This window comes from Macrobrachium nipponense, chromosome 11, assembly GCF_015104395.2.
Source record: "Macrobrachium nipponense isolate FS-2020 chromosome 11, ASM1510439v2, whole genome shotgun sequence".
In the NCBI taxonomy this organism is placed as follows: domain Eukaryota; kingdom Metazoa; phylum Arthropoda; class Malacostraca; order Decapoda; family Palaemonidae; genus Macrobrachium; species Macrobrachium nipponense.
Window position 1 is genome coordinate 23,590,671 of NC_061087.1, and position 15,929 is coordinate 23,606,599.

A 15,929-nucleotide genomic window follows, 5' to 3' on the forward strand; every position below is an offset into this window, starting at 1 on the left:
ATCTCTCACTTATCTTTGCATTCAAGTCACATAGCACAGCTCCCTCTAGGTAGGTTAAGATTCAGACTATCCCTAAAAATCCTAAAAATACCAATATATTAAATATAATATATATTATATATATATATATATAATATTAAATATTAAGTATTTTTTGTTAGGTATTTTTTAGGGTTTCTGGAAATCTTAACCTACCTCGCAGGGAGACTGTGCTATGTGACTTGAATGCAAAGATAAAGTGAGAGAGACAGAAAAGCGCCTTTTATTTCATAAGTATGGAATTCAAGGACTAAAATGAGAGTGGAAACTCTCTTTGAGTAAATGCATTTGGAAAGAGGCTTGGTTATTGAAAGCATATGGAGGATACGGAGGAATCTTTTCAGACACATTTTTTTGTGATATGTTTTTATTTACGTTTTCAATTCATTCCCTAAAGTCCATTTCACCAGCGTTCAGTAATATTCAAATAAAAACTCAATACATTTAAAATGGATGGATACTTTTTAACTAGAATATTTCAATTATTTCAGTGATATTATCTTGACGTTTTTCCTACGAAGATATATAGCACAAGTAACCTGGAAAGTACAATTTCTTTCCTTTTACATCATTTTTTTATTTGTTGCAGACGAAAAATTATGGTTATATCAACATGTTTCCATGGACACAACAAAATGCGTTTATAATATATATATATAATATATATATAATATATATACTATATAAATATATATATCCTAAAAATACTAATATATATATATATATTATATATATTATATATATATATTTATATACCTATATATATATATATATATATATATTATATATATATAATATATATTTTAAATATATATATTATTATATATATATATGTATATATATAAAACGCATTGTTTGCATTGTGTCCATGGAAACATGTTGATATAACCATAATTTTTCGTCTGCAACAAATAAAAAAATGATGTAAAGGAAAAGAAATTGTACTTTCCAGGTTACTTGTGCTTATATATATCTTCGTAGGAAAACGTCAAGATAATATCACTGAAATAATTGAAATAATTCAAGTTAAAAAGTATCCATCCATTTTAAATGTATTGAGTTTTTATTTGAATATTACTGAACGCTGGTGAAATGGACTTTAGTGAATTGAAAACGTAAATACATATCACAAAAAATGTGTCTGAAAGATTTCAGTGCCTTCGGCAGCGTCTACTCCATTGCTGTTGGAAGATGTGTCTGTGTGAAGAGAGAGAGAGAGAGAGAGAGAGAGAGAGAGAGAGAGAGAGAGAGAGTCGGAGGAAGAGGAGGGGGAGGAGGAGGAGGAGGAGGAGGAGGAGGAGGTGGAGGAAGGGCTGCCGAATGATGATAAAGTCAGTCTCGGTCGTGACATGGTAGAAGGTGCACAGACGCTCCCGCCACGGAGCCCTAGCCATGTGACTCGGCCCAGCAACAACACACAGCTTCTCGCCACGTCGCTCAAAACAGCTCTGTTTCTCTTGATATCTGTAAACTGAACTCTTCTTCCTTGGTGTTTCGCGAGAGACTCACGAAGTTTTGCGAAGGGAGAGGAAAAATAAAGCACCCGCTTGTGTCAAAGATATCTTTCACTCCTGCTGCTGTAGTTAGCAGTCAAACTTAAAAATATTGTGATTCGAACGAGAGAAAAAACATACCTCAGCGAAATATCTGATGGTTCAAAAGTGCCATCAAACAGTCAGTGACAAGCAGCGGGACGTAGCTATGGTTTTTCGAGGATCATTCAAGCACGCCGGGAGTCTGGAAGAATCATTCTGACCAGATATTATCCGGTTATTTAGTTTTTTACTCTTTTGGAAGGTAAAGTAATCGTATTAGGGGCTTGCTTTACTTTTTTTCAGAAACTTTTGGGTAACACAATGGTGGAGGAGGGAAGTACCAATAAACAGTTTACGTATGGCGCCATCGTGGATAAGTACTTTATGGAAAAATGATACCAACAAGATAATGATGAGTTTAAATGACCCAATAGCCGCTTACAAAGAAATTACGTTTTTATATTATTGTAGTTAACGTCTTGTGGACCGAATAAAAATGAAGCCGCAACAAGTCAGCCTCGGGGCTTGGATAGATAGCCTCATGACTTATCTCATTTTTGGAGATTAAGGGACAATGTTACCAAAGCATTTTTCCATGGTTGAATCTTTGGTGAGAATTATAATTTTATTACACTTTTCATTCTGGACTGTTTATAGTTAGTCTCTCTCTCTCTCTCTCTCTCTCTCTCTCTCTCTCTCTCTCTCTCTCTCTCTCTCTCTCTCTAACTGAGAAAAGTGCGCATGAGCCGTGACATGTTAACATTACATATTCTCTACCATTTTATATCTGCATTGGAACTCTATATAGATTTTTTTCTATATATATATATATATATATATATATATATATACGATATATATATATATATATATAATATATAATGTATATATATAAATTGCAAATACATATAATATCATCCCTTTAGCGTCAATAATACATCTTTTCCTTTTTACTCTGATGCCACGTTGATATTTACTTTAAGAAGCTGATCTTTGTATCGAATTTAAATTGTGGAAGCTAGTATGCGCGAAGAGTTCGTTTCCAAATAACTTTTAAAACTCAGCTTTATGAATCTAGTTGAGAAAGAGAGAGAGAGTTAAGTCAAATTTGAGAGAGAGAGAGAGAGAGAGAGAGAGAGAGAGAGAGAGAGAGAGAGAGAGTTAGTCAAATTTTGAGAGAGAGAGAGAGAGAGAGAGAGACGAGAACCAGAGGAGAAGAGAGAGAAGTAGAGAGAGAGAGAGATGAGAGAGAGAGTCAAAGTATGATTGGAAAAATTTCTAATTTATCTTTAAACAGACGTTATAACCTTAAATTTACATATCATCGCTTTGAGAAAAAAAAGAAGGGGGAGGGGGACGTCAATGCCTCTGATTTCTGAACACATCGTCATAACATCAGGCAAAGATTTTTTTAGATTTGAAGTAAATTGAAAAGAACTTCGGCAACGAGGTATCTTATTACACATACAATAATCATTACTTTGGAAGGCGCATAATGAAGGTGCCGTTCCAAGCAATGTAAAATCACCTTAGAATAATTATAGAACATGAAGGAATAACATTCCCGGATGCTGTCATGCGGAGGTAACCGCGTGTTATAAAATTTGTTATTCCAAGTACCAGGACGTAGGTTTAATTGGAAAGCATTAATGAATTGGTAACTGATTTTGTTCTCACTTGCATTAACATGGTCACTAATCGCCCTGCCAGCCGTGTTCACTGTTTTTCAGACTATCTTTACGTTATATTCTCTTTTTTAATTTGTTTGTAGACGTTGTTTCAGATTTGCAGTCCTTGGCCATTTTGACTCCTTGTTGTAGTTTTCCGTTCAAGTTTACTGAAGGGTTTCATGTAAAAAAAATGGACATAGTTCCTTAGCCAAGTTAGATATGCATTTATATCACACGACCAGTGGGAGGATTTGATGAGGAAAGCTTATATCTATTGGAAAACTGAAATAATAAAGATAGTTGTGAATTATGATAATTGAAATAAAATTCTTAGAGACATTATTGACATCGAAAAGAAGAGTATTTCATTTTCCTGTGAATTTTGTAAGGATGCAGAGTAAAAAAATTGAAATATTATTTTAAAGTATTTTTGAAATAAAAATCAGTCATCAAAAAGAGTGTAAAACTCCCCAAAAAAACTTGAATTCAGATAAAATAATTCTTTAATCATGTTTATTTAAAATTCATTTGAACCGGTTTTTTGAATGATTTTTGTAGAGTTAAAAAGATTTTTTTTTCTTGTGTTAACGGATTTTAATTTCCTTTCGTGCGTGTTTTTAAATTATATATTTCGTTCTTCTAACCAGACCATCAGTAGTGCGTTAACATATTTCCATACTTCGGGACCTTAGTCAAAGAAATTTAATTTAAACTGAAATGATTCACATCGCCGAGGAAAAATAGTGAATTTCAGTTTTCGGTTTATCACGAAAATTCATATAAGCTGTATTATTTACTTTTTAAATTTCTTTATCTTATCGCCCGAACACGCGAACACTTCTGTATAACTATGATTTATGATGTTGATAAAGTAATAAAGGTTTAGTTCAAGTTTGCAAGTGGGGAGTGAATTGTAAGTATTCGCCGGCAATTCTTATCGATTCAGCTGTTCCATTCAGTATCTTGCATCCCAATATGAAAACAGAGTGTTTCAAGTTATACACGGCATTTAAAATGCTCGACTCATCTTGCGTTGCATAATTAAACAAAAGTGAAAAAAGTATGTGACTGAATGAGATGTTTCCATCCGTAAATGTTACCACTGTAGTGGTGGTACTCTAGATTTTAAATTAGATTTCAGTCTGTGAAGACGTAAGCCTGCCAAATAGGTTTGACCTTTGACGCAGACGCTTATATATATATATATATATATATATATATATTATATATATATATATATATATATATATATATATATATATATATAATATTTACATACACACACTAGGTTTTCGTCTCTGCTACAGCACGTTCATGTAATTCTAGCTTCCTGTTCAGAGTGTGTATAGGGCATTCATACACAAACTCGACAGACATATGCAAATCTGAATATTCTAGAACGCTCATTGTATAATGCATTATTCTGTCTAGGGATTATAATAAGATTTACCCTTTTTTTAACGAGGGTTGCTCTTCTGTTTATAAGCTGTTAACATCGCCCTTGCACCGTAAGCCTCATGACCAGCTTTGTCATATTAAATTATTCTGTTTCTTCGAAGTGTTTACATGAGAAACATGGATCAGTAATGTTCAGTTGCAAACGGTCACACCTTGCAGATGCCATGGCGAGAATATTTCATTTCAACTCTCTCTCTCTCTCTCTCTCTCTCTCTCTCTCTCTCTCTCTCTCTCTCTCTCTCTCTCTCCAACTGAGAAGAGTGTGCATGAGCCGTGACATGTTTTACCATTTTACTATATAGTTAAAAGTGATGCAAACACATGTAATGGTATCCCTTTTAGCGTCTCTCTCTCTCTCTCTCTCTCTCTCTCTCTCTCTCTCTCTCTCTCTCTCTCTCTCTCTCAGACATTATCACGAAAATAAAGCTTTTATAATTTGAATGAAATGTTAGATTTACGTAACAGCAATATTTCACCATTTAAAAGCAAAGTTTTATATTGTAATAATACCCTCAGTAAAGGGAGAAGGGCTGTATTGATGTGTATAGTGAACGCTAAATCTAAATATCTTTTTAAAAAATGGTAATCATTATCGGATTCATTTGTTTTATTATATACATTTGTTTTTCTTCACAAGCATCATATTTGAATATTGCCTCTCTCGATGTCATCTGTTTTGAAAGTGGACTACGAATGTTGAAAATTATTTGGAAAAAGAACAGCCTTGTGTTTTGATAAGAAGAATTTCATTTTAGGAATAATGTAGATTTTCTCTTCCTTTTGAAAATGACTTTCACGCGTAATAAAGTGACAGCAAAAAACAGTTACCTAAGAACATTGTTTTTGAGACAAACTGTTTGCACGCCTGACATTCAAAACAGTTATTATGGATGTTTAAGCGGGAGACCTGGTGAAGCTTTTACGTATCACAACCAGCAGTCAGTACACGTGAGAGAATATACACACTTGCATTTGCAAAGACAAGTTTATACCCCCTACCCCCACTGTGCACATGCTTCCGGGATGCTGTTTTTACGAGCTAATGGATACATGTATTTGCCCACGCACGGTTTTTTCACTGCTTCATGATATATCTAACCGGGTGAAAATATATTCTTAATAGAAAAGTAGTTTTTCGGTCACTTCAAAATCTTTCAGAGTAAACAAATACTGTCTATCCAACACGTTATTCCCCGAGAAAAGACAGAAAGATTGATTTAGATAATCATTTTAGAATCCTTACACATGGTCGCAGAATTTCATCTTCTGCTGCATGTACTTCTAGACAAGACAATATGTATTGGATATCACACGAATTTCTTATGGAAATCAGTTAGTGGTGTGCATTTATTGAACTACTAACGCTGACAGTACTTTGTTTATATTATTTTATATGTGATGCCAGACTGAAAACTTTTCTTCTTCATTCTAAGTATATATTTGCACTGGTAATCTGTTACAGTCAGCATGTTAACAGCTTTTCTTAGTATCTCTATAGTTACGACAAGTACTTTATTGTATGTGTAATTGCAAGATGAAAGGCTTTTGTTTTTCCTTTATTCTAAATAATGTATTAGCATTGGCGATCATCATTACTTTCTGCGCACGTTAACAGCTTATAATCAGTGTATCCTTCTATAGTTAGGGAAGTTTCATCCCAACGCAACGACATAACGTGACTTCAACAAGAATACGTTTTTTGACTGGTAACCTTCAATCACCCTTGATGGCTGCGTTATAAAACTTCGGATTCCATATGGTATTGATGAATGTCAGAGCCCCTTCGACGAACGGTGATTTTTCATTACCGTGATTCCCGTGAGATTGGAGGGCCCAGATTTTAGCAGAGGAATTCGGGATGAAAGATTGCTCAGTATATATATATATATATATATATATATATATATATATATATATATATATATATATATTTAAATTATACATAATTGTATATAATATGTTGTGTACACGTGTATTGAATACTATTTATATCTCTATCTATATATATCTATATATATATATATATATATATATATATATATATATATAAATATATATATATATGTGTGTGTGTGTGTGTGTATGTGTGTGTGTGTGGTGTGTGCGCGCGTGTTTGTGTATGTGTGTTTGTAGGTGCTCGTTCGTGAGTAAGCGCAGGCAAATTATTTACCGTACTTTTGACATGTGCACAAGCTCTCTCTTCTCTCTCTCTCTTCTTCGTCTCTCTCTCCTCTCTCAGTCTCTCTCTCGCTCTCTCTCTACTCTCTCTATCTATATATATATATAGATTATATATATTTATATATATATATATATATATATATATATGTATGTATGTATGTATATATTCATATATATATGGATTTCGGGAAGATTTAGACCAACCATGGTCGGTAAAACTACCATGTAGAAAATTCATTGATTAACTCATTAGATCGCCGTAGGTTGAAGGCATGCTTAAATATTTTTCCCTCGATATAATATATTGATATATATATATATATATATGTATATATATATATATACATATTCACTTATTTAAAACATAGCAACTTTTTTTATCAGTGAATGCATATGTGTGTATATAATATTATTATATATATAATTATTATATATTATATTATCTATATATATATATTATATATAATAATATATATATAATATATAATATATATATATATATAATATACTATATATATATAGTATATATATTCATTGATAAAGAAAAACACTTGACTGTTTTTGTGTGATAAAGAAAAGCATGTAGACATGCCGAGTTAATTTTATATTTCCTCTATATATTCTCCCTTATAACTGTGAAAACAAATTTCCAAGAACGTGTAAGAAATTAAACATGATGCATTAAAAGTGGCGGGAAAAAGTGCGGCAAAAATGCATGTGCAAGTATAACATTACACATTAATAACGTTAGGCATGTCGCATTGATGATTTTTGTTTGTTTGTTTGTCTGTTGTGGAAGGGCAAAACAATTTACGTAGAGCTGTTTAAATTTGGTTGCCATAGCAACTGGTGTTTTCAATCTCATCCCAGCTGTTGAATTTATATTTACTACATTAGGCGTGGTAGCGCGTAGGTAGACTAAGGATATTAAGCTGTTACTCGCACGTTTAAGTTTATGTTCATGGGAGAGTCTCGGTGCTTGGAATATGAATCATATCACTGCAAGGCCAGTAAATTAACCTAAGATTATTTGGTTGGAAAGTATTGTTTTGAATGGCGATATCCTTTCGTATTTGTAAGTTATAAAATTAATTTAGTTCAATTATCTAACGTTTTTTATAACAAACATGATATTATTAGTCCGACTCGATTTGACTTTCTTAAGCATTAGCTTACATAGACTTAAAGCTCTGAAACAAATACATGCTAATGTCCTCGCGAACCATTTAATTTGTATACAAGTTCTGCTATCGGTGATCATTAATTTCTGTGATATGAAGCTCGACGCACTGTAAGCCTTCTAGTTTTCTTTTTGTTCTAGCCAAAAGTTGTTAAAAAAACATTTAAAGATATTTTTGTTAAATTGCCGTTATACTTATTTTTTTTAATTGTGAATTTCCTGCTTCTTACTTATGTCTCCTGAAATCTAGTGTAATGGTTTTGATTTCTATGCCTTCATAAATATTTATTCATAACCATTTCTTGTAGGTTAAGTATATCTTAGTTTTACCAGACCACTGAGCTGATTAACAGCTCTCCTAGGACTGGCCCGAAGTAATAGATATTTTTTACGTGGCTAGGAACCAGCTGTTTACCTAGTAAAGGGAACTACAGCTTATTATGGAATCCGAACCGCATTATATCGAGAAATGAATTTCTAGTCACCAGAAATTAATTCTTCTGCTTCCATGTTGGCAGAGCAGGGAATCGAACTCGCTACTATCGGTAGGCGAGCACGTAACCCACTCGTCCAACTAGGACTACCATCTGTGGAGGCTGATTTCCCTTTGGAACCCTGTAGGGTTTGTGACCTGTTGACTCTTTTCTTAAGATTTTTCAGCTGAAGATTTAAAGAAAGAAGAAAGCTCGTTCATATCATCAGAGTCGTGGTTCTCGACGTCCCTCTTTTGGACATTTCTTTGGTGTTGGTACTTATTCCATGAGGATGTTAAGGGGGTCTCATGTTTTCTTCTTTTTACGATTTTTTTTTTATTTTGTCTCCAGATGTTTAAAGTTTATAATAAGTAATTGAAATATGGGCAGTGAAAAATATACTAAAATTTTGTGCTTCATCTGAGAACTTGTAGCGTTCAAAAAGCTTCCTCTAATTTTGTAATATACACACATATATATAAACTTATTTTGTGCTCATGTTTACTCTTACCGTAAAAGTTTTTTGTAATGTGACAGAGCGTCATGAAGCATTCAGCAGTTCAAAACATGGGTAATTAGGACAGTGGTCATTGCCCTTGTTTTCACTTTGAATCCTATATATGTGTTAAAGAAAACTGCTGACATATATATATATATATATATAGGCAAAATCCACGATAGTGAAACAATGGAGTGGTGCTAGACCTTTTACGACTTAGACTTAGAGTCCATTCTTTTCTACTTCGCGGATTTTGCCTTTGTTTATATATCATCAATTTCCACATTTTCGTGATTTAATTTTATATATATATATATATATATATATATATATATATATATATATATATTTATTGTATATTGTATATTGTATATCCCACGTCTGTCCTTATAACTGTAGACTGGACGCAAATCGTTGTTTGCATCAAAATACGAGCCAAGGTTTTCCTTTTCGATAACGGAAGTCGATTTGTTTGTGATAGTTTCATCACTAATTTTTTTTTTTTTTTTGCTGCATCTCTATTTTTTATCAGTGGTTTTTGTGGCTGGCTCTTGGGGTTAGTAAGCATCCTGCAAATGGTACATAATAATCAGTTTTCCACTGAGTTCATAAGCAAGCCATACATTCTGAGGCGTTCAATTCACGAGTCTGTTGCTCGCCGAAATTCTAACAGAAATCTACAGATTTCGTGTTCCCGTTGCTTATCAGCTCGAACCTAAACACGATTTCCTTATCGAAAGAGCAGTTTCCTGCCAAATATCTTTTTTTTTCTCCTAGATTCGCCGTTATCGGAGAAAGTTTGCGAGTTCATGGCTTAGCCTTTTTTTTTCCCTCACCCGTGTATCAAATCATCCTGTGTTATTATCATATTATTGAAACATGTTTTCCTCTGTCGTCATCCCTTTCCGTCTTATTATGTCTTTGAGGAAATTACTCTTTATTGTTGTTTGTAGCTGCGAAGAAAGATATTCCTTGTATTGACTTTGTTATTTCAATTTAATTTATATTCTGTAAATTCATAAACGATTTATCAATAGCCAACCACAAATGATATATTTAATGTTTTTTCTCCATGGTATTTAAGTTAATGATTAATTTTTTTTGTCCCGTAAAATTGAGAGGGTTTTATTAGCATTTATATTTTATACCAATACTGATATAATTATTTTTTACATTTATTTCATCCTTTGAGTAGAATTCTTGTGAGCTGTGCTTTACGATGCAGTTTTCTAATCTGATATATTGTCATGGAGCATTTTAAGTTTTTGATCCTGATAAAAATTTGGTAATGAAATTGCTTATCAGTTGGGAAAATGACGAAGATAAGACTTGAGAGAGGAGTTTTGGACGATGATCATAGAAGCATCAATTGGAACAGGAGGGAAACAATTTTGCAATACAACGGTGTTATATATAAAGGCCTCTAGGTGTTAGTTTTGGCAAGTAATACGAGGTATGAGTTACGATATCTTAAATCTTAAACGCATATTGGCAGTTTTATATTTGGCATTCGAAGCGGCAAATTGAATTATCTGTCCAGCAGTGTTTCGTCAAATGACTTAATGTCATTATTCAGGAGAATATTATGGAAGAAATGAGGTGACAGTTCTTTATTTCAGTTGCCTGCCGTCTAAATCTAATCCATATACTTAGTAATCCATTACGACAGCGAAAGAAAAAGGACTTTCCTCGTTAATGCTCATTTTAATTTTAATTTTTTTGTAGAAGCTATTCATCGAAAAACTTCATTGAAATAATGGAGTTGAAATATTTGGTCGATTGCAATCAGGGAAATGTAATTTTGTCGCCCGCCAAAAGGTTATGAGGGCATAATCTGATATAAGCTTTTCCGCACTCATATTACTACTATTACTACCACTGCTGCTACTAGTACCTTTACTACTACTAGCTCCCAGTGAGTTTCTTTTAAAGGGTTTTCTACTTTAAGAACGATCTGTTACATCACAGACTCATTAATAGATAGTTAGGGATATGTATACTGGGAAAAGTAACGCTTGCGAATAATGGGTTTACCTCACTGCTTTTCATTTATCACTGTGAAATATAGTATGAGCCTTAATGGCAGTTTGAATGCATTACTTAGTTTTGAGCTAAATTGAATTTGAAAGAATTATGTTAGTTCAATGATGTTGTGTTGTTTAAAGATCGGTAAAATTCTGTTCTTCAGACTTTATGTTTTTTTATGCAAATATCTGTACGAATTTAGAAATTTGAAGCTCAGTGACTCGGTTTTTGTAAGGAAATTATATAGTTTTTGTAAGAAAATCATATTTATGAATGCATATAAGGGCTGCATATATATATATATATATATATATATATATATATATATATATATATATATATATATATATATATATATATATATGTGTGTGTGTGTGTATGTGTGTGTGTCTCTCATATCTATAACTCTCTCTCTCTCTCTCTCTCTCTCTGTGTCTCTCTCTCTATATATATATATAATATAATATATATATATATATAGATATATATAAATATAACATAATTATAAATATATACATATATATATATAGTTAATATATATATTATATATATAGAGTTATATATATATATTGTGTCGTGGTGGTTTGTGTGTGTGTGTGTCTGTTTATCATATAGATATATATATATATATAATATATATTATATATATATATACACACACACATATATACACGTATATATAATGTGTGTTTCAAGCAACTCTATTTGGGATGTGGTTACGACCTTCGCTAGCCTCATGGATTCAAGAAGACTTATGCCAACGCGGTCTGGCTTTTTTTGGCGGATACCCATCCAGGCCTTGACAAGTCTCGACGTTGCTGAGGTTTACTTCTTATTTATATGTAATGTGATTTACAATGTTAAAATGCTTGAAAGTATGGGGAGAATAGTTGAAGCTTTTTTTAAAAATAAAATGAAAATCGCCTTTAGTGAAACCCGAGATTAGGAGAAGGCTGCTAATTAAAATTCTGCCCAACTCTTCAGCTTTGCAGAACTATTTACAAAATGTTCTCGTTGTAAGGGAAAAGTCCCATGGCGTGGAATGTGAAATATCAAAGTGACAAGTCCATTCTCACGCAGTCAGACAAATTCATTTACACTCACATTTCCCAGCAGGCACATTGATTCAACACCCACATTCATGTCACTCATGGGACGCGATCTGCTAAATGAGGAGTTGGAGTCACTCTTAGAAAAAGAGTAATCGGAAAAGCCCTCCGAATGTGAGGCTGAGAGGATCACTACATCTCAATTCTCGTATGCTCCTTCCAGGATCAGTAGATGTCGGCTTTGTATTCATCGATGCAAATCTATGGAATACTTCCTGTGTCCTGATAGTTCAGGCTAGACGAAAGTTGTATGTCGATTGCCTAGATTTACTATAATTCTGATGCTATTGAATATCCTAGACAGTGTGAACTGTTTTGTAAACGAGACGAATCTGTTATCTTCCAAGTCACCCTGTTCTTGTCTTCTTGTTCAATATGTGGGTTTAGTCCAGGTTTGTTAAAACTGTTTTTTTTTTTTTTTTTAGCTTATCTGAGCATTTTGTAAAGCTTTTGTCATTTTAGCCATCCGATTCTTCGACCTCTTTTGCAGGTGATCGATGACTCTTTGTTGGCGACTCCCCAGTTGTCAGAAAACCGGTTGATCATTATAATGTAAAATAATAATAATAATAATAATAATAATTGCTGCTTCTACTTCTTTGTCGTAAACTTGGAAGTCGTTGCTTTACATCTTTAGTAATGAGAGAGAGAGAGAGATGAGAGAGAGAGAGAGAGAGAGAGAGAGAGAGAGAGAGACTCGCTTAGAGATGAAAACAGTATGTCGTAATGAGTTCAGCACCTCCCAGTGGACTTGCGCTGGGGTCCAATGTGGGAGGAGGGGAGGCAAAAAGATGTGGGTTCCTGGGATGGGAAGGGGGCCGGGGATATTGGTGGGGAGAGGGGAGTGGGGGGGGCAGGGTTATAGAGGGATTCATTTCCCGGTGCTTAGAGGCATGATGTGGAGCTTGTGGCTCATGGCGTCGCTCGACCGTATTCAGAGGAAATATTTTTGGAAAACAGAAAATAAGCTGTAGCTCGTGTGCGAGTGTTCCCTTTGCAAGTCGTCTTCCAAGTTTGGCTGGAGAATCCTTAAAATAATTATCCATGGAAGTTACAACGGGCGATGACATGCTGATGAATGACGTTCACGTCTTGAAATACCTTTTATTATTGGAAGTGGATAAGGTTGTTTGGCTTTTTAATTTTCGTGAGTGATGGAGAAACGCTCTCTCAGAAACTCAAGAGCAGCGCAATTTTCAAAATGACTGCAGTAGTTATGAGTATTTGGTACACTTGTGTGAATCATTCAATACTAGAAATGTCAAATTGCTCAGTAACTTATCTGTAGTATGACGTGTAAGAGGCAAGAAAGTGGAATACCTTTAGATTGCGATGGTTATTTCTGTCGCAAATAGGACCCTGTAAATTTTTACTACATATAACTAATTTATATTTTTATGTGCCGTATTTGGAATTAGAATCTTAAGAGAAAACCTTTTAGTGATTAATTTTAAAATTTGATTTAGCTTAGTTAAGTTCGCCTTCGTACTTGTATGTGTACAAATGCAATTGTACTTTTGCCTCACATTCTAAAAGTCCGTATACTCTCGCATCATATTCTCAGAGGTGTGGTATTTACATCTTTATAACCGATCACAAGCATAACTATACATTTTGCAGAGATTGAAATACACACGAGTTCAAACGTTTGTACAAAGATATGACTTTGAATACGTGATTTTCCATTTCCTCGCCATAGCTTCCGCTACGCAGTCCATATTATTTAGAGACAATCCCAAACGCCATTCGATTTACACTGACAGCCGGAGGCAAAATTCAGATATAACCGAAACGCCGACTTTCTAGGTCATTGTTCTACATGGCTAATTAATCATTTTTTCCTCCTGAAGTTGAGATGTTTACAAGCTCGTTTCGGGGCAGAAAAGTTTGCAGCTCTAATTAAGCTGAGAGTTAGAAAGTGAGGGAGAAAGATATATAGATGGAAATGACATTAGTTTCGTACACAGACGGAGGATATCATCATGTGCGCGAGTTGGTTGTCTTGGGCGATGATTCGTAGTTGAGGAACCTTTGCGTTACTTATCAGGATTTGATTTCTGCAAATTTAAATTGTTTTTTATTGTAGTTCCGACCCTTTTGAATGAGGCAATGGTGCCTATAGATCTATGAGGCAGAAAGCGGTCCACAGATCAGTCAATTCATGGTAATATTCTCTTCATTTCTTTCAGTTTCACAATCAGCTCTCCTTTTTTTTTTTTTTTTTTTTTTTTTTTCAATACTTAGTCCATCTTGGATATTAACCTGGTTGCCCTGTATAACTTGATGGCTTTAGGTATCTGTGGGAACATATGGGGTATTTATAAAGAACTGTGTGAGCTGTTTTACTGTCAGTAATAATCGTATTGACTGCAGATTGCTAAGCTCGCAAAAGTATTCATATTCGTCATAAAGTTACCGGCACTCATTCCACAGATCCCAAAATGAGTGGTTGATCGTTTTGGCCGAACGCTTTAAACCCTCTGTTTTGCCATATAGGCTGGAAAAGGTCTCGCCGTGCACCATCCATCCCCCCCCCCCCCCCCCCCCCCCATAGGGTGGAAAAAGGTAAATAATGCAGCCACTGGCAATATCCGTAATTGAGAGTGGATGGTAAATATCCAAATGGGATGCAGTATTGAAACTTCGAAACAATTGATTCAGAATTTGGCCTTGTCATTGTAGCGCCCTCCGATCTGAAAAGTGTTTTATGAGTGTGTACGTGTGTGTGTTATGTTTCACATATTATAGGAAACAGTTTTTTTAAATGGCAGTGTCATCATTCTTGATACCAGTTCTGTTATTGTATCTAGCAGGTGTTTCTTATATAATCCCAGAGTCGGATCGAAATATTTCATTCGTTTGTGGTGGTTTCGGGAGGTGATACGATTCAATAAGAAATACAGTTTACAACTTCTGTCATTCACTGTTTGTTCGCCGATTACGACGTATAGGGTTGGTTGTTGACACCCGGCTCGGAAATAAATAGCATCGTTCGATTTGCATAACTGATCTATGCGTTTATATTCCAAAAGCGCCCTCCGCCCCCCGAAATGAATGAGCCGGTGATCTCTAGCAACCGTCGCTATTGCTTCATCTGCTTCTAGATTTACGATATTCCGCGAGAGAAATGTATATGAGAAAGGTAAATGAATCGTGAAATACAAATCTCTGCTCCGCAAACAGTGGCAAGGAAGAGCCAAGGTTCCGATCTGAAAATCAAGCTAATTCCACTTATCATTCCTGGCTGGCGTTTGAAGGCTGGGTGGGTTGGAAGCGATGTTTTTTTATACCCTTTATATTTCATCATCGTATTATCCGCGTCGGAAAGGTAATATATAAGTGATTCATTATATTTGTTCTGATATTTCATTCACGGTTGTACGGCATTAGTCCGAAATTTATCTCAGAGGTACCTCATTTTTCGTTTTTATATTTTATCTTTTCCGGCCTATCTTTTTCCCCATCACATAATGGAACCGCTCATACGAAAAGAAGTGCAAAGTGATATATTACCCGTAGCTCCATTTACCCTTGGTTTTTGCAGATAGCTTGGTTAAAGCGAGTAAATGGACTTACCCATCTATAGTGATGTGGGCTATGGAACCCTGAGTAGTTGCGATTAGGGGAAATGGCTCGGGTTGGGAGCTGCATGGATCCTCTCGCAAATTTCACTGTGATGTGTTCAGGTTACACCATGTTTGGCAACTTCACAGTCTGCCTGTCCTCTCATTAGTTAATTTTCGGCATCAGTTTCGTAATG

At 34.5% G+C, this 15,929-nt stretch overlaps 2 protein-coding genes across 3 annotated transcripts in view; one reads left to right on the top strand and one right to left on the bottom strand.

The window, feature by feature from the left end:
* The window catches only part of LOC135198144 (uncharacterized), a 285,187-nt gene that overhangs the window by 180,063 nt on the left and 89,195 nt on the right, over positions 1-15,929 (top strand). Inside the window, exon 1 of one of the 2 annotated variants that reach the window (XM_064225668.1) lies at positions 1,386-1,836. The exons of the other annotated variant lie outside the window; for it this stretch is intronic. The gene's annotated coding sequence lies outside the window, so the exon portion shown is untranslated. Of the gene's footprint in view, positions 1-1,385; positions 1,837-15,929 lie in introns of those variants that run through there. 2 annotated transcript variants of the gene reach the window in all.
* Positions 1-15,929, bottom strand: part of LOC135208313 (protein enabled homolog) — a 94,315-nt gene that overhangs the window by 35,715 nt on the left and 42,671 nt on the right. The gene's annotated exons all lie outside the window — the stretch shown is intronic.